At 38.4% G+C, this 18,533-nt stretch overlaps 1 protein-coding gene across 2 annotated transcripts in view; it reads right to left on the bottom strand.

The window, feature by feature from the left end:
• Nucleotides 1-18,533, bottom strand: part of TBL1XR1 (TBL1X/Y related 1) — a 120,952-nt gene that overhangs the window by 38,166 nt on the left and 64,253 nt on the right. The window contains exon 3 of one of the 2 annotated variants that reach the window (XM_067301423.1): nt 252-319. The exons of the other annotated variant lie outside the window; for it this stretch is intronic. The gene's annotated coding sequence lies outside the window, so the exon portion shown is untranslated. The remainder of the gene's footprint in view (nt 1-251; nt 320-18,533) is intronic. 2 annotated transcript variants of the gene reach the window in all.

Consider the following 18,533-nt stretch of genomic DNA (forward strand, 5'->3'; position numbering starts at 1 on the left):
GATGTGTTCTATCATAACAGCTCGCAATGAAATGAATATGGATTTACACATTAGACAATAACAGCTCCAAAAGGAGCTGTTAAAGACCATTGAATAAAAGAACACTTAATGTAAAGATTCAGTGGACTGCAAAAGCTGATACCTAACCAATAATATAAACGCATATAATCGTAATTACCAATATTGAATTGTACCAAAGTATCAGTCCACTTTTATGACAAATAAATAGATAAATCATTGAGTGTCCTTACCAGAACTACTCTCTGAAACCCCACAAAATTGTGATGTGGCAGCAGTACAGCCTTTGGTATTACACCACCTGTAACACAAACCATATTATGATAGTTTCTATCAATATTTGTTTTAAAGGATGAAGAAAGGATGAGATAGCTATTCTTCTACCAGTCTTTTTACTGAAAGCATTAAAACAACATTCAGTTCCTACTGATCACAATTTATGCTCATATTACAAAACAAATGAACAAAAATTAAAGACCATCTTTTGATATTAAAGCAACATTACAGGCACATTTTCAACTCTAATCTCTTCTCACTTTTTCTTAGCTAGAAACAAAACACTAGAACAGAATAGACTATTAGTTTTAATGGAATTTTCTGTTCTTTTTGGCTGCTCTCATATTGACTAAGGAGTACTTTATGAGCATCTAGATTAAAATTTACAAATGTCTAAGTGTTGATATGGTAGTTTATTTTAGCGTTAGCTAAAGTATTCAGCTAAAATGACTCAACCGTAAGATAAGAAATAGAAAACACAAGGCTACAATGAAACTGTCCAGTGTTTTTCAAACTTGGCCTTTTGGATCCGAATTTAACACCAGCAGATTAAGGTACCCTAAGGATACTTTAAAGAACATATTATATGAATGAAAACTTAAAATACCCCTGTTGAGCTGATTTGCATACATGACTTCAGAACTTAAATATGCTGTAGAAGTACATTATATACCTGTGATGAGAATATTTGTATGATGTAGTGATTCCAACCACAGACATTCATTAGAGATGATTTCATTACAGAGTAAGTTCATATAAATTAACGAATTTGGGATAAAAGGTTTGAAGGTAAGAGAGCAGGAACACTGTCCAAGTGGGTGCAGCAACAAAAAGAATTCATGTATCAAAAAAATGTGGTTTGAAGCAGGACTTAGTAGCACTACAGATAACCCTACCCCAAACAGAAGGGGTCAGGGAAAGAGCAAACCATTTTCGAAACACTGAACTCCAGCCACAGACACATAAAAGATATCATAGATAACACAAACTTCCCAAAGACCTCCTTAAAACAAGGACTCAAAATACAAAAGGCAACATGGACCTAAAACAGCATGTAGCATTTAAGACTTTCTATCATCTTAAAAATAATCATCATTGACCTCTAAGGAACCCTTAATTATTTAGGCCATTACTAATTTGAATAAGACTTAAAAAAAATTTTTGCTTTGATTGAGAAATTACAGAATATTTTGGTGAGTGATCATTTTCCCTATTTAAATTCCCAGGAGATTCAGATAAATGTGTCTTAATCCAAATTAATGGCTAGATAAATTGCGCTGGCTTAGTGCTTCCAAAAGAGATGAAAGAAGCCAGGATCTATTCTTCCCTCCTTTCGGCACAATTTCCTGTAGTTCAGATTGAGACGTATGGATTGAATCTTTGAAAATACAGAAAGAGCCACAGACTAGAGAAGTGAGGAGTGCCACGTACTCTGACCGCACTGCACTCCTCAATCTGTATGGTAGCTGCAGTATTTGTTTTTACACACTGATGGGTTCTCATCTTCAGACTGGGAGGATATAAATATTATGACCCAGAAGAATGAGAAGTAAATGATAAGTATCATTTGGAATAAAGAGATCATCAGCTTCCTAATAGTAAAATTCAGCTTATTTGTTATTATCCCTGCCATTTCTTAGAAAAAGAAGATCCAGTTCCACCGCCCTGAACTTTAAAAGCATCCTAGTCCTCTGCTGTAACAACACTTACGGACAGTAGCTCACAAAAGAAGTGGAAAGGTCCTGACCCAAAATTAATGTAAATTCAATTCTCTGCTAGGCTATTACACACTGCTTTGATTGCTTTCCGTGAACCTAACAGTATGCATGAACTGTTTGGCTAAAACTGAATTAAGGAAAAAAAAAAAATCAGAAGCAAAGTTTTAAGAAGTTATGAAATTTTAACTCCAAGATGAATGATAGCGCAAAAGATCCTTTAAAGGGGATGCTGATCCTGCTGGTTAAACTAACAAGAGGGAGCAATATATTTTAGCGTTCCCATGCTTTTAACTTCTTCCCTTTTGCATTTGCATCAAGCATTTTTCGTTCAGAGCAAACTGCTGCAAGTAACTAATTGATATTATCCAACAAACAAAGCCAAATAGGAGGGAGAACAAGGAGGCCTTAAAGGAAAGCAGTGTGCTGCCACATCCTGACCAGAAGCCAGTTTAAGAGGAATTCCTTTCCTCTCTACAATTCCCCACAGAGCATACATAAAAACACAGTATACCCAGAACACTAGAAATTCATCATTCCATTAGTCTCCCGTACAACAACAACAACAGGAAATCTGTTTACAGTTAACTAATTTGCCTTGGGATGAAGAGGGCCGAGAGGGCGCACGGCAAGAATTAACCAGCGGTCCAATCTAACAGGTCTTTTAAGAATGATGAAGCATCAAAGTAGTCTTTCAAACAGACCCTAACAGCCGGCTACTTCTGCAGTCGCTTGCATCAGATAACGTGACCAGAGAATCCCCCAAATTATATATATTCTGGAAACAATTTTACCAGGTTTCAAAATAATAAATATAGTAACATTTATTGCATGGCTAATGCCTATGTCCTGCAAAGACGTCGAGGTTCCATACAGTGAATAGTTTTTTGGAGGGTTTTTTCTTTGTTTTGTGAAGTTAATGACATAAAACTTTACCTTTAAATTTATTTTCCCACTGAGTGGTGTGATAAAACTAATTGCATCACAGGGTAATCACCTGTAGTCACAGGGTACGGTTTCCCTTACTACATTCAATCTTCGAACTAGTGCAGTGACGCCGTGGATTGTTTTGTAGTTATATGGTTAGTCTTTTATTTTTCCTTTCCTAGAAGATGCCTATCTAGAGAGATTTCACGGAATCCGAAGACTCAAAATGCAAACCTACAATCTTCTTTAGAAAAAGAGAAGGGGAGGGAATAAAAGGGTTGGAAGAGGAATCAACCTCAGGAAGAAGACAAGAACAGAAAATTCAATGCAAAAACGTAGAGATTTTGAAAAGTATGAAAACCTAAACCTCAACATTTCACGCAAAACTAACTGGCAACCTTAATGACCGTATCTGTTAGGAAATGCTCACACCCTGTAAGAATCTGTGCATCACGAGCTTGCAATCTTTGTCTCCGCAGTTTAACATATTGATATATTTAAAACCTGCATTCAAAAAGGAAATACACATTACTCCCACATTTCAAAATTAATCACAGAGCAAATATTTTATCACAGGACTACCAGTACATGTCACGATGCCCAATGCAAACATAATGCATTTGTTTTGGCACGGGACAGAAACAGATGTGGCGATTTTAAGAAGATTTTGTAAAACCATCACTCCTGTCCCTGTTTCGGGTAATATACGTCAGTACGATGATTGCAGTTCAGACAAGGCCATGCAGGATGAACCTGCCACTAGGGCGTGCTCCTTCATCGGCATGGAGCCGTACATCCACACTGGAGAAAAACACCTCTCTGCTTTAAGAAACTGGCACATATTTACCCATTTCACGGTGTTTTTTTTTTTCCCTCCTGCAACCTTTTTACTTGCACTAACTGAAAGAAATACAGGAAAAATTGTGACTTGTGCTTCTCTAAATTAAAAGAAATTAGCTGTCCAAACTAGCCTGAGTCAATCTTTCAAAAAGATAATTTTGCTCGCAACGATCCCAAGCTATGGCAACAACTTTCCTTACAGATTCTTCTCTTTCATGAATTCTAACTGAAATATTTACTACTATTAAATTGGGACTTCTTCAGTCAATGCAATTTTTTTTGGTAATAAAAAATAGATTTTTAAACAAATAAGTAACATACTTCTTTTTTTGAATGACTGTCTAGGGTTTTTGGTTGGTTGGTTATTAAAGCACATATACCTATGGAAAAAAGTAAATTGTTTTCAGAATTTTATGAATTTTACAACCCATTTTATAAATTGAATGATGCCCATGAGGGAGAGAGAAATTATCTACTTTTAAGAAGAAAGTGCTGTTTACAGCTTTCTTCACCACTAGAACAACCTGCTAATAATATTTGACATTGTTTTCATTCTGTGTGATGAGTATGACTGTAATGAAGAATGCTACCAAGCTGATGAAACGCATGTATATAGAAAAGAAATTCTGTATAAACTGACCTTAAATAAAAATGTAAGTCTGTATCTTGAACTTAGAGCAATACATGTTATTTTTGCCTTCAGAGAGCTCAAAGCATGAATAGGGCCTTACTTTTAGTCTATCCTATGAGCACAGCTTAATTTCTGGTCTGCTTTCCTTCTATTTGCATAAAAATAAATGTTATCACTGAGAAATTTGATCTGCTTGCTACCACTTATTGCCTCTAATCCCTCTATTTCAAAGACCATCCAACTAACAAATGTCACCAGCAGAGAAACTGAAATCTAAGTAACGCATTAACAAAGAGTTGGTTCATTTATAAAAACAGAGAGATTTGCTTTTCCATTTTGTCTCTGCAAACAGCACCACATATTCCTCTTTCCATCTCTAAGAAGAAAAAAATAGAATTAACAGGAGAAGGGGCTTAGAAAAACTCTTGGGTAGAAAAATTCAAGCTAGCTTCTTGAAGTTGCTCTAGGAAACATAAGCAAATCTGTTTAATTTTCAAGTAGCACTGCACTGATTGCAAAGGCGAATGCTAAAATATTTTTTTATAATTCAGAAACAGCACAATCAAAGACAGTATCAGTTAAACTGACAACCCCTTATATAAAGTTTAAGATCACAATTCACTGAATAATACTTATTATCGCAAAGTAAACAAGGTCAAAGTCGTATTCCCTTGATAACAGCAGACACTGTAATTTCAGAAGACGTCAGAAACACTCATCACAGGGAAGACGACCTCAGAACTGCTTACAGCCCCAGCCCTGCCAAAAGGCAAACGCTTGACGAGACCGATCCCGCAGCTCCGCAAGTCCTGCAGCGCAGAGCAAGCCAGCGCAACCACCAAAACAAACCGTGCTACCCTCTCTTGACCCACAGCTTCTTGCTCTGCCCCCCACCCCGCTACTCCTCTTCTTCTGCATCTGGAAAGTTATCCGAGTGGAAAAAACAAACAAACCACCAGGGTTTTAACCCAGAGCAGGTCGCTGCGTGTTCTACCTGACCCCTCGAACGCTGCTCCGGCCCACGGGAGGGAGCAGCCCAGGGACAGACCCAAGCGGCTCCAGCGCAGCAGCCTCCTCTCTTTCGGTAGCAGTGGTGACCAGGTGCCATGGAGCTGGCGCACCGGCCGCATCCCGCTGTCCACCTCTCCTTCTCTGCACAGAGATCATTTCCCCATAAACACACACACCGGTTCCACACCTAACCCGACTGATAGCTTGGCCCAGCAGCTTTAGCTGCGGCTACGTCTGACGAAGCCCAGCTGCAAGAACCCCTCGGCGGTGTACGCGCCTCACTGCAGGCCCACGCTAGGCCACTGATTCAGCGAGACGCTGGAAAGCACACGCAGAGAGGTCTGATCATTACAAAAGTCTGAACGTCTTTCAGTCGCTTACCCTACTCCAGCAAAAACCCTCAGGAAAACGTTATCCCGTAAGCTTACAGCCAAAACAGCTAGTGTTTCCATCAAGCTCTCCAGGCAGGTGATAATCAGAACACAGATTACAATATTACGAACAACACGCGAAGTTTCAGCAGTATTACATCTTTAAGTATAGCAATACCATTAAACCGTGTTTGTTAGCAAAATGGTTATTCCAGTGTCTGAAAATGAGGCTATGAAGTTTAAGATTTTTATCTGTAAAACACTAGTGCTATGCGCTATGACTACCTCAAGGCAAAGTCCCAAGTGAATGCATATCTCTTCTTCCCTTCCTTATCCACTGCCATTTCCATAATGCAACCTTTAAAAGGATTTAAGAAGTCGTATCAGTCGTAATGCAGAGGGTATTTTCAGAGTCCACTGATGGCGCTACCAAAGTTTCACACTTGAGTTCCTGCCGAAATCTCAGAGAAGTGGGTACATCTATATTAGCTTTAATAGGCACGTATATTCAGTAGACGTGTATTTGAGGTTTTTTGTGCCTCATAGTTTCTTCATATGAGATATGTCTTTCAAACATTAAATAAAAAACACCCAAGAACTAAAGAACTTCAGCAAAGTGCCCTGCATTTCTTAGTACCCAATATTCTCCATGCATGGAAGATGTGCTTCCCCCATCCTCTTCTTAATTATTTTGTAGTATATCTGCAAGGGGCTGATGTATATGGCTTTTTTGCTTGGGACTGCATGTGTACTGTTTATCTTGGACACTATTTGTATATATTTGTACTAAGTTATTTGTTCAGATTATTTTGGGGACAGGATACTGAAATTCATTCTTTCTTTCTGAAAGTTATTCCAATTCTTTAGCCTGATCATAATTCAAACTATTTGGGTTAAAATCTTCAAGTTTTATATGCATATTCTCAGTGAAAAAACAAATATGGGGATGGTTTTTACCAAACTGGAAGGCAAAAGCATTTAATTTTTTAAAAGTTGTCGCCATGTGTATTGTTTCATGACTGGTTTTGCAAATGCTATAGGCACTGCTTCACATACTCATTAAAAATGATTTCCAGAGCTTGCATCTCTTTGTTGAAAAGCAGCCATCAAAACGTAAACCGAGCAAAAGCACTGTAAAGTTTGTCTTAGTTCTCATTCCCGAAAATCCTCAATTTTGCCATTTTGAAATTTAGAAATTCCCCCCTCCAGCACACACATTTGCAGTCTTCTGCACGTAATCTCTAACAACGTGGCTTATTGCAGCAGCCCTCATCAGCGTCACCATTACCAGAGCAGAAGGCCGCTACATCCCTTGTGCCTGCCTTCAAATTCATGATTAGAGGTTCACCCGCACCACAAATAAAGGAAAGTAGCCGCTTTCAGCTTTCCAACTACACCTATTACGTTAGCGCCAGCATGTTCTCCGTAGGGAAAAGTGTGCAAGCGGCAACACTGCAAGGGACACGAGGCAAGGACACTCAGAAATAAGATCTGCCTTGGACACTCTTGGACAGTGAGAAGGTAAGAGCCAAACAGCTACCTTGTCCTGCAATAGTCTTGGCTGCTTTCAAAATGAGCCAAAGCTGAAAACTACACCCTTTCCTGGGAAGTGTGTAGCATTACAGCCTGTGGACTTTCTGTGATGGTGGGAGCAGAAGACTTCTTTCACACAAATAAGTTCTAGGGACAATCAGAAATGCAGTATATTCATAATATTAATGTATTATATTTACACTCAGTCTACACATTATACCAGGATCCCATCAAGTGCAGAAGTCAAAAAATATGAAATGGCACTTCCAGGATGGAGCACAGACCCCAAACTGGGATTTAATTTGATTAGATACACATATAAAAATAGTGGGATTTGGCCCTAAATCGGACTGAAAGCAGGTTATATCATACTATAATTAAAGCCCATATTACTGAAATAGAGAACTACAAAGGTAGATACAAATGTCATCTGGCAGCTGCAGGGGTTCTCAAACCTGCAACTGGAACACAGCTGAGGGTATGGAAGCATAATAAAGAATGGTCTGATTTCTAGAATTTAGGTAGATTTTTTTTTTCTGGTAGTATTCTAGTAACACTTTACTAGAGGGAAAGACAGATTCTTGGATTTCAGAGTTGCAACTCAATAGTCATATGGAGTTACAACACAGAGAGCTGCTGCACTATCTTGGGAGACTCAAGTTAAATTCCTGGCTCAGGTTTGTAGTGAATACAAACAGGCAGCATTAATCACCATTTATTCAGAAATTGCATACCCCTCCCCATCTTCATTTACTAAAAACCAGAACTCACGGTCCTGCTTCACAAAGTCTTTGACAAGGAAAAGAGCCTATTTTTCTCCTATTTCGGAAACACCGCAGTTGCGTATTACTTAACAATTCATTTTATTACAGGCAACTACAGTCAAAATCTATACAAACTAATTCATCATGCAGTAATTTTAAAGTACTGGAATCTTGTTATAATCTGACTATATATGTTATCACTTTCTTGGTTTCTTTGCTGTAAAGGCCTAAAAATAGTAATCCAAACCATCATTCAAGTTCACTGAAAAAGATGCATGTTTGTGGAAAGTTAGACGACTTAATTTTAATTTACAGACTCAACGGGCCTTTAACTTGATATGAAACAAATGTTTGCAAAAGGACGCTAACTTCTTTTTTGGTACTATTCAGAAAGTTCAATGTTTCTATATGCGACTGTCATATCAAGACCTGTAAAAACTGAACAAGCGTGTATTGAGATTTTATAGAATATTAAAAAAAAAAAACCTCAAGGAAGAAGGTGAAAAATTCATTCAGATGGAAAAATATATTCCAAATCCATACATCAAAAACAAGCCAACAAAAAACACCAGCCATTAAAAAGTCTCATTCCTCAAAACTTGAAGGCATGACAGTTACTCAAGAACTTCTTCTATTTTTTTTATTCATGTATTTGCCAGAAATCAGATTATTTATTGTCTTTTCTTACAAACTTTCAACGACATTCAAAGTTCCTAGAATTTTGTGCTGCTAGTAGTTTAGTAGCAGTTAAAATGAGAGAACTTTGTATGCGAACCATTGATTAATATTCCTAGAGCATGGTATTTGACAAATTCTTTTATTTTATTACCAATATTGGCATATGGATAATTCTCAAAGATGCTTAAAGTGTTGTGGCCTGCTATGTTAGTACTTTGACAAATAGAGTTTGCTATTTTTGATAGAAAAGATCAGCAAATAAATATTGCAAGGAAAAGTAGAACTTCTCTGATTCAGATATGCTTAGCAAAGCAGAAAATGTTTAAATCACCATTTGAAATGTGAGCTAAAATTTGTAAATTTTAACATATTACAGATTTTAAAAACTCATATTACAGAATCCTAATCTGCCAAGATTTATAAACAAATTTTAAGTGTGCACCTTGTGACTCATTCTCATGATTGCATTGAAATCAAAAAGGATTACGTGCAATATGTAAGGTTAGGCATGGGCACATGCATAAATTTTGAAGCTGACTGTTTAAAAAAAAAAAAAAAAAAGGCAACTAAGAGCATCCCTGAACTCAATAGGTATTTTGCAAGTTATTGGCTATAAAAATGGAAACTTATATCATGTTCCTAACTTATCTTTTAGTTTTAAACCCATACCAAAAAGTACTGGTTGCTCTGGTAAACATCACAAAACAAAACAGAAGTAATTATTAAACACCCAAAGACCATTCGGTCTGCTTCAAATATGCAATGACATTATCATATCCTCCAATATTCCTTCAATCACGTGGAACTGAAAATAGTGCAATACAGAAGAGTCAGAAAAATATATACAGGGTCAAAATCTGCACAATAAGTCATTGACAGTCACTCACAACACACCTGAAACTGCCTTTAAAGGGCAGAAATCATGCTTTAAGTTTCCTGCAGAGTTTAAATTTGTACCTCATTATCTGCCTTTATACACAACTGCCAGCACCTGAGCACACGAGTACGTTAGCAGTGTCAGTTATTCCTCAGAAAATCACTATGAGCTGGACACATACAGCCAGTTCCATTTACAAATTGAACCTTAAGCACTTCCTGAGATGGTCTGAACCCTAAGCAGCGCTTAAAACACTTCTCTCCAGCCAAGCTGGCCGTATCAGTAACACGGCAAGTTGTTTCAGGTTGGTTCTTTGCCCAGAGCCGTACCGTGCACAGAGAAGTACGTAAGAGCAGAAAAACAAACAAACAAACAAAACAGAAACCCCCTTAAAGCGGAGACCATTGGGTGTCCGGAAGCAGCGTGCCGCGGAGCGCGCGTGCAAGGCCGGCACGCCTGACTATTCTTAATCGTTTCTTTCACAACCGCCAAACTACGAGCAATGCTGAAACACAGCTCTGGGGAGCGGGGCAAGAGGACAAATGCAAAGACCCCCTGTGCCTTCAGAGGACTCTGACAGTTGCCACGAGCGCTGCCAGCGTTCAACCATACTTGCACAGCTCCCATAACCCTGCCCTCTAATAAGCAAACCGCTGCCGCGCACGATGCACAAATGTAAAGTATACCAAAAAGCAGAAGCCTGCGTCTGCTTATTGTTAGAATTTTGGCCCTAATGATAGGATTTTCCTCATACTTGCAACAAATGGTGAGAAACCTTAACGTGAAGGCTTTAGAGAGCTGTCAAAGGCACCTCTGATACTTTCACTGACGTGAATTTTACAGATACCTGCCAATAATATTTTAATCCAGCAAGAGCAAACACTTCCAAGGGCACAGTTTAAATCTGCTTGGACAGCTAGCACAATGAGTAACAAACTATAGACATAAGGGGAAAACAACTTTTGTTACTTATAAATGAACATTTGTTTGAATCCTTAGTAAAGCAGTTACTAGCACAAGAGGAGCAAGATATAAATGCAACACACACACACACACACACACATTCCCTACAACCAAAAGTCACAGTCCACAGTACTGCTGCACTGCTCCATCAACTTCAATGAAATGCACCTACAATTGCTTGGAAATATGACAAAATAAATCCAAAAATATCAAGCACCTACAAAGTATTAAGCATCTCTCACAAAATTTCCCTTCCCTATTCCAATTTAAGAATTCATTAAAAGGACAAGTACCACACAGACATTCATTAATTTATAGATGAATATAAGCAGGAGAGAGAAGACAGGAGGTGACTGAATAGGTAGAAGAGACACAAACCGGTGTGGAAATGTTTCCCTAGCAGAGCAAACCTGAATGTAACATCTCTTTGGTGTAGCAATGTATATGCTATAAGCAGCAATGTGTGCACTTGAATGCATGTTACATGCTGCTCTCAAAGAATTGAGCTTCTTGTGAGATTTCCCTTATTTTACTCCTCTTCAACTTGTGTACGAGCTATTCACTTTCAAGAGAGGCCTAAAAGCTACCCTCTGTTTTGCTACATACACAGGAAAACGTATTGTACTGCCACTGATCTACTCGTCACAAATTAAGGGGATATGTAGGCAACACTGTTGGCTTTCCTCTTGGGCCTTGGTTCAAGAAAAAGGCTACTTTTTTTTTCTTTTTTTTTTTTTAATAGTTTGCTTAAGTGCCACTTTGAAATTGTACTGTGAATACTTTGAAATTGTCGCCATCATCTGAAAGTGATTTTGAGAAATACGACCAACGTGCCTTTGCATTCTAGCTTTCATGATTGCAAAGGCACATACGGCTGAATGTCACTGAAGCACAAATTTCAGAATTAAACATATATATGCAAAGAAGGTCACATCATATATGAATAATATGCCTATAAATAAGCAGAAAAATAGACTTAAAATACTTGCATATCTATTAATTAGTTATTAATATTAGATCGCTGGTTTATTCCCCTTCAAATTAGCAGTTAGCCACCCACTAACAAAATGCCAATTGCAAAACAAGAGGCTATATTTATAGCACAACCTACTCGGAGTTTTGAGAGACATGTCAGCCACCGCTAAACTGCAATAGTCCTGTTGGGTGCCTTCTTGCATTTAATCCTTACACACAGCCTTCGTTATAGGCAACTGTACCTGTGAAAGTCAAAACAGATTTTAGTAGCCTTTAATATATCGCATGACCTGATGCACGCATTTTTCCATATTGATGTCTATGCAGAGGAAAAAAAAAAAAAAAAAAAAGCAGCGTTACGGTAATTCATCAGTACAAAGTTGGCTGAGACACTGACACAACAGTATCTTACAGGTTCTGTGTACCAAAGAGGCTGGGAGGACTGACGATCCTCTCCAGGAGATGGTAACAAGAAAACCTTGGATCTGATTCTATTATTTCTTGTCCAATAACTAGCTTTGATTGCTAGTACTGCTAGAAATGTACTACTAAATGTAATACCACGAAATACTATTAAATTTTAGACTTTCTTCATACACAAAAGTTACAGCAGAAGGAAAAAAAGACATCTCTAACAATGCATTTTGCTAAACAATGGGGAAAAGGTGTCTGCACTAGCATAAGATATCCTTCACAAAACCATATTTGTTTCAAATCAAGTCATTTGTTGACTACTAGCTTAGATTTTTCAAGGACAACATAAATCAATTCTCTGTGAGACAGAAGAGTGCACTTTTCACATGGCCATATACTTAAAAGCAGAGGTCTCTCTATGAGCTCTCCAGTCCCTTTTCTATCAAGGAAAAACAAGTAGATAGAATACAATCAACATGGAACGCCTCCTTCCTTTAGCTTTTGCAAAATGATATAATTCAGGATTTCTCTAGCAAATTATACTGCATCAAGGATTTCAGTAGAGGTCAAAAGTCACTATGGTGAGTTACAGTTTGAAAGAACATGGACTATTCCACTGAGTTTTCTTCTGGTCTGTGATTCAGGATTTACCTTGAAACCAGCTCTGCACTGTTCTCCTCCCTTTGCATCTCTCCAGATACCTGACCCTGTCCACAGGGAACGTGAGCATCCTGCAGAGGTTCACTAGAAAAGGAGAGCTGACAAGAGAAATCCTGCTAACACCTTCCAAACTGCACCAAGCCTCCTGCCGAAAGAGAAGTGGGACTCGTTGTTTTGCATAGATCTGGACACAGACGTGAAATAGAGAATTACACAGAAACAGTCCCCTAGATAAACCTGAGTCCAAGAAACACAGCATTTCCTCAGCAAGAGACGGTTGCGCTCACATTTTGGTGGATACTAGTATTTTTACAGTTTTATAGCAGATTAATTTGGAATAAACAGGAATCTCTGAAAGATGACTTGAAGTGAAACGTAGTAAACATTGCTCATTTTTCCTCTAGGTATAAAATCATATCACTTTCCATCAGCTTGCAGGAGCACACTATTGTCCTACTAGCACCTTTTACAGCACTTCCTTCTACAGCTACCTGAAAGAAAAAAAAACAAAAACAAGAATCCCTCAAAACCCTCCTCATAGCCTTAAGAAATGCCCTAAATCAGGAGCCCTGTGCCAACTGTCTAATTTCTCATGTATTTATCCATAACAAAGTTTTTCTACAAAGAAATCAACTGTAGCTGCAACTAATTTTGCATGTTCCTGATTCACATTTAAATCCCAGGGGAACGAAGAGAATCTTGGACTACGACTCATTTGCTATCTGGATAACAGGACAACACTATCTATGTTTCCAATTTCCTAAATTTTCCTTTTGGCTTAAAATTAACTTTAGGATTATAATTATTAAAACCTGAAGGAGTCAAAAATGAGAAAAGGAAACAAGGGCTGCAAGAAGAAACAAAATATTAAACCAGCTGGGATTCAAAAACCACTTTCACCACATTGGATATTTTTGTATACATTGTATAGTCATTTATTTTTTCCACTGTCACATGTAAGCAGGAAAGCTGCATGCTATTTTAAAAGGAGATAAGAAATAAAAGATGAACATGGTCCCATCCATACCTTATTGGGGCTTTTCCTTTTCATACACTGAAAAACATTTAAATCCTAAGCAGATCCTTTAACAATTTCCAGGATTATGATGGGCTGGACCAGTTAACTGAAAGTTTCCAATACCAGAAAATTTCATTCGAACAACGGCTGTGGGGATCAGCATGTCAAGTTTATTGTAACAGCTTATCTCAAAACATGTAAACACTATCCACAGAAGGAAAAGATTATTTTCATTTTTAAATTATTTTGTAGTTGCACTTATCCTAGGCAAACACTAACATTACCAATTGAGGGACATTTGACACACGAGTTTTACATTTTAATTACTCCTCTTAGGAATAGGAATGGAATTCAGAGTTTCTGATATGTTAGGGATATACAAGGGGCTTTCTGGGAAGTCCTGGGTCACATAGACTACTCAAAAAAAAACCCCCACACCTGAAAAAGAAAAAAACCCAAGCTCTTCAAACCACAGCTGAAAGAGAAAAAGATCAAACCAGTAATGCACACTTAATCCCTGGGGCTGGTAGATGAACATCCATTTATAACCGCTACGGCCAGGCTTCAGGACACTTACTCCGGGTATCACATCGGCCCCATAGAGCTACTGAGGAAAGTTTTCCACCAGACAAACCACAGACCTCAAATCGTCAAATCTAGGTGCATCTCCTGACAGCAGCATCTACCTCAAGGATGCCAGGGAAGTTGCCTTCCCACCTGTTCTAACTCAATATATTCGGTTATTATGTTAACACCAATTTATAATTATTATAACTGAATTATATATATATACGTTATATACACACAAAATATAAAAATAACAGAAACAATAAATTCTTTGCCATCACAGCCTTCACCTGAGCTGCAGTTAAGAGGACAGCTAGATCTGATGCCCCCAATGCAGAAGAGCAAGAGGAGCACACGTGGTTATTTAGTTACACAAACTCCCTGTGGATGAAGATGGGGGCAAAAGTACTATTTAGACTATGGAAGGCAGTCAGAGACAGAAGAATAGGTAGCGCTGTCAAGTGATCACTGACTTCAATTTTAGCTCCTAAATCAGCTAGGCTCTTGAAACTGTTATTCAAGAATGTATCAAAAAATCTTATTTTTAGCCTCAAATAAAGCAAACTTGCCTGTCTACTCGTAGCAGCAACATTCAGAAGAGAAAGATGTACACTGTAAACATGCTACAACATAGATTATTAAAAGCTAGCTCATTTTGTCAAGAAGAAAACTGAGAGCCTATAATACTTGCAAATAGGACAAGGTTCATAGGGATTTCTAGGCCCATTGTACATTGTATGTGTGTATCTATATACACCATATTTTTATAAATGCTAGAGGAAGGTAATAGCAGATCCATTTTTGTTCCCTTTCATATTCTGACAAGCAACCTATTTAAGCCGTAACCAGCCCCGACAATGCAATTAAAGCCTGACCCAATTTCTAGAAGCAAATGAGCTGTGTTTACATGGCAGCGTTTTTCACAGCATAGGGATGTGCAGCCGAGTTTGTCCCCATTTACCCTGCCCCTCGATTCAGTCTGTAACACTGAAACCTGAGCTACTAAAAAAAAACGGTGCCTTGTAAGAAAATGACCAAGCACGCAGGGCACGGGGCGGCACCACGCTCGGGGAGGCTTCCCTGCCCCAGCAAGGCTTGTAGAGAAGGCAAAGCCAAACCGTTCCATGGGCACAGGTTACAAGACTTATCCACGCTGCAAAAAAACAGATATCAAGGGAGTTACAAGGCTGGAGGCCAGGATTATATAAAACCAAAAAACTCTGTTAGTCGTCATCTTTGCTAGCTGAGTATAAATCACAATGTGTGTTGATACGAACCCTTATAAAAGCTACGATGGGGTTATACACTTGGATAAAATGGAGCTGTACAAAAGATCTGCAAAAAACAAACAAAATTTAAAAAAAACCCACAGCACATGCAACATATCATGGGGATTTTACTCATTTCACTCATATTTTTCTGTTCTATTTCAGGCATCTCTCTTTTTTCCTCAAGGAACCTTTACAAAAATTAAAACCAGACATTATGAACGTTATTACTACCACTATTTATCTGAACATCAGAAGCATCCAAAAGACCCTTTTCTCAAGATCAGGGCCCCATTGTGCTAACGCTGCATAAACATGTAAGACTTGGTTCCTGCGCTGAAGAGATTGTAATCTAACTGGACAAGGTCGATAAACAACATAAAAGCAAAATGTCAAAAAAAAAAAAAAATCTCCTGTGCAAGACTTTTGTTGTTGTGTTTTAATATATGTTCCTTAGACCATCTGCTACAATCTTTCTTACTGACCAAGGTCCTCCAGACAGCCTGAATCACTGCTTCGGCAGATGCTGCCCTTCTAGCACATCCCATAAAAGAGATTCCTATACCGTGGGAGGCAAAAAACATCAAACAGCCCTCAAAGGTAACGAAAGGGCTAAGATACAGCATGGCTTCCCTAGTCCTTCCTAAAAATATCACTTGTTTCAGTTAGGATAAATACGTTGTTGAATATTGCCATCTTTATCTAAATTCAGTAACTTCTCTGGCCAATGAAATATTTTTAATACTACAAGGTTAAATGCTAGCCCTTGGTTTAGGTGCAGAAAAACTAGGTAAGGAGCTATACGACAAGTCTGCTCCGTATTTGGAGCAAAACAACATATATACAACTAGTAGTGACAGAACACGATTTCTGTTATTTTGAACTCCTACAGATGAAGACGTAGGGGTGCGGAAGGACCTATGAACACAGCAGAAATGGGAGAACTGAGCTCAGTTAGAATCCAGTATAGCGTAAGCAGGGAAGTGTTCGGAGGAAACAGGCTGAAAGGGGAAAGGAAAAAGCATCACAGCAACGGATGCTTTTTCTGTTCTTGGCTCTAGCTGTTGGGTTCAGTTTGGGAATGCTTTATTAAACAGCTGAATCTCCAGAAATTTATAAACCATTATCCTAGTGCGAGGCAAAATGTTACACATGTTCCTGCCCATCTAGAATTCTTCCTTCATTCAGCAAATACTCAGTAGGGTTAGATTCCCCAAACAAATGATTTTCTAGGTTACTAAAAATCCATATAGCTTGTCTAGTTTGGGTTAGAAGCGATAAACAGGTGCATTTCCTACCATGAAGTCCACTCTTAATAGATACTACAATTTCTTCTCTCATTGCAACTCAGTAGAGAAAACCAGAAGCAAAAACCTCCTTTCAAAATGCCCTCTTTTGGGGGATTTTTTTTGGCCTTCACCTATTACTACAGAACCAACTGCTCCCCTCCCCCTTTCAGCACATTTCTGTTTTTTGGTAGTGTTGCTCTTTTCATTTAACCCAAGAGGTCTATTATGAAATTCTAAGAATACATAGTAATGCAGACAACTCTTTTCCTATTGACCAATCATCTACACCTAAAGAATATGCTCTTCAGCACAACCGTCTCCCCTGCCCAATTCTGTAACTAAACTTCAAAATTACACCATTCTTGTCACAGGATTTCAACATATGACAGTGGTGCACAGTATAGTACATTGTGAATTTTAAGTAATTAGCCACAAAGTTGCTCTTCAAATACGCTAAAACCACGCACGCAATAGCCGAGCAGTAGCACTTCTCAACTCTGACACAGCATGCAGCAAGTTATTTGTGTAAACAAGCCACAGCGTTATCTTTGTGATTGCTGTAAATGATGTTCAGCTCACATAAACCATCTGAGGAAGGGCTATGAACACCTCTCACTGGGCAAACACGTCACCCCTTTCTCTTCCCAGATGCTGCTGGTTGACCTCTAGGCAATTTTCATAGGTACATTTTCATACATACGTGAGGCAGAATTAGATTTTTTTTATATAACTAATTTAATGTTCATTCATTTTCCAACAGAAGATTCCCAAGGAGGTAACGTTGTTCAAAACACAGATGAGCATGCTGCTAGGGTAAGAGAATAAGCAAGCAATGCATATTACTCTACCAGCTCCATGTCTTTCTAGGATCTCAAAGCAACTTTACCGGCACAGAACGCTGTGCCGATGAACCACTGCACACCTTCCACCAGACTCATCAAATCTGTGTTGCAGGTCACAAAAACATGTGGAACATTTCACTTTGCTTAAGCTGCAATGTTTTTTTCCTTCAAAAAAGAAGCAATAGATTTCCTAACTTTGAGCTGTACAAATTTTACTTTCTTTCAGTACGTGTCACCAATAGATGTAACTTGGCACTTTTAGAAACAATCTGTTCAAACTCTGCCTTTGCTGATACTTCGCCACTCACATGCATTATGCAAAAAGTGCCAGATCAGGCTTGGGGGAAGGACAGAAGCTTAAGAGCCCCAAGTATTTTTCTATAGGTGTGCTGTATAAAGATATCAAGAATTCTCTTTGGAAGGCTTCGGAATTTAAGTACATAACACTCCTTTTCAAAGTTCAAATTTCAAGCCATTTACATAACAAATTCATGTAAGTTGTTATCCAAATCCAAGAGCTGTCACGTGCTTCTGAATTTTCTGAACAGTTTGTGTTAACTCATGTCCATCTCAAAACCAGTGAGGCTCTTTTTTGCCTCCTAGTATAATATTGGAAAATTATTCCGAAATCCCACACCCTGATGGATGAGCTCTGTCTTCTAATCCCCAGCCTGAATGTACTCCTGGTGAAAACATACGCTTTTTTTTTTGTCCCAGTACTGTCTTTAATTTTATATAAAAATATTTATACTCGCTCAAGTATTTATCAACCCCTCACTTATTTAGAGAGGGCAATTATATCCTCTCTCAGACTTCACTTTATCAGGCTAAGTAAGCCAGCCAACCTCTCAGTGTCCTCTTGTGAGGCAGACTCAGCTTTTATGTCACCATTTTAT

Source organism: Apteryx mantelli, chromosome 9 (assembly GCF_036417845.1).
Source record: "Apteryx mantelli isolate bAptMan1 chromosome 9, bAptMan1.hap1, whole genome shotgun sequence".
Classification (NCBI taxonomy): Eukaryota; Metazoa; Chordata; class Aves; order Apterygiformes; family Apterygidae; genus Apteryx; species Apteryx mantelli.